This window comes from Echinops telfairi, unplaced genomic scaffold (assembly GCF_000313985.2).
Source record: "Echinops telfairi isolate 266 unplaced genomic scaffold, ASM31398v2 ScPeMD7_1;HRSCAF=3_0, whole genome shotgun sequence".
Lineage (NCBI taxonomy): Eukaryota > Metazoa > Chordata > Mammalia > Afrosoricida > Tenrecidae > Echinops > Echinops telfairi.
The window spans coordinates 65,512,996-65,514,524 of NW_022103896.1; positions in this window are offsets into that span (position 1 = coordinate 65,512,996).

Here is a 1,529-nt window from a genome sequence, read left to right on the forward strand (position 1 = left end):
CACCTGAAAGAAAGCAGAGTCCTTCCTAATTGACCAGCACAGAGTCAATTTTTCAACAGGGATCCGAAAAGTTCTCTGTCTTCCTAATGGTAGTATATTAGATGATTATAGAAAAAGAAAGTTACAGTATTATATTAAAGCCGCATTTTAAGTTGTCTTTTTTTGTTGTTGTTAGTTTTTCAAAAGCTAATCTTGAAACGGAAAGCCGGCTATCCATAAAGTCATGGTGCATATTTAGTCTTCGACAACACAGATGACCTTTACTAAAAATACGTCAGTGTAAAAGCCTCCTCCTACTGATCACCGTCAATTCTCCCAGTCAACATGGTTCCTCTTCTCACCTGTTGATCTCTGGGCACAAAGAATCAAAGAAATAATCAGGTGGTGCCCTTAGTTTGTAGTTCAGGGATATCTTCCTCTGTCCTCCGACAGGATGCTTCTCCTCTGAAGACCTGGCAGAGCTCAAAGTGGCAGGGATGGAAAGACCTCAAATGGGGCCTTACAGATGGTGGAATGTGAGGTACTCTTGCTTCTGCCTCTTAGGTCTTGGACTTACATGTTCTCCCCAGTGGGAACATAGAGACATAGCGAAGTCTGACTCAGTACACAGATTGTATCCTAAGGATGGCCCTTCATCTCTGGATCTTGCCACCAGAGAACTTCAGTGGCACATTTAGAAAGTCACTGTAGCATTCTATGAGGCTGGGACTTCTGGGATAACATAGATATGTAATAATGTGGTCGGTGATAAGACCAGTGGATCTCCTAGTCAGAGTTCTCCCCTTGAACTCCTTCACTGTTAAATGGGCCCTTTAGTCAGAAGTTTTGTTGCATGAGAGTCCATGTCTGTGGGTCAGGCATTCCGTAAGTCCTAGGATGGTTCAGGCTGAGGCCCTATGGGCAGAAAAGGCAAACCCATACCCGTAGGTATCTAAACAAATAACAACAAAAACCTCACTGCTATCAAGACAATGCCAACTCATAGCAATCCAATAGAGCAGGATAGAACTACCCCATGAGTTTCCAAGAACTTTATGGGAGTAGAAAGGCCCATGTTTCTCCCAAAGAGTGGCTGGTGGTTTCAAACTGTTGACCTTTCAGATCACAGTTCAACACCTAACTACGGCAGCACCAAGGGTCTAGGTATCATAAAGAAACATCTATGTCTAGTGAGGATAGACAACTGGCTCTTCCAAGCAGAAAGAGACTCAATATAGTCAATTTGCTATGAAGTAACTGGTCGGGGCCCAGCTGCTTGCAGGTTGGACAGTGAGAGGCAGAAATAGCTAAACTGACATTGCTAAGTGGGACTCCATGCTGTTGGGTCCATGCATACTGTCAGTCTTTGCCACCAAGACCAGTAAATTCACATGCTCATTGTTCATGGTGGCATAGTGGTTACACATTGGGATGCAATCTACAAGGTCAGCAGTTTGAAACCACAAGCCTCTCCACAAGAGAAAAATAAGATGTTTAACTCCCATAAAGAGTTAGTCTTGGAAACCCACAGAGGTAGTTCTAGACTGTCC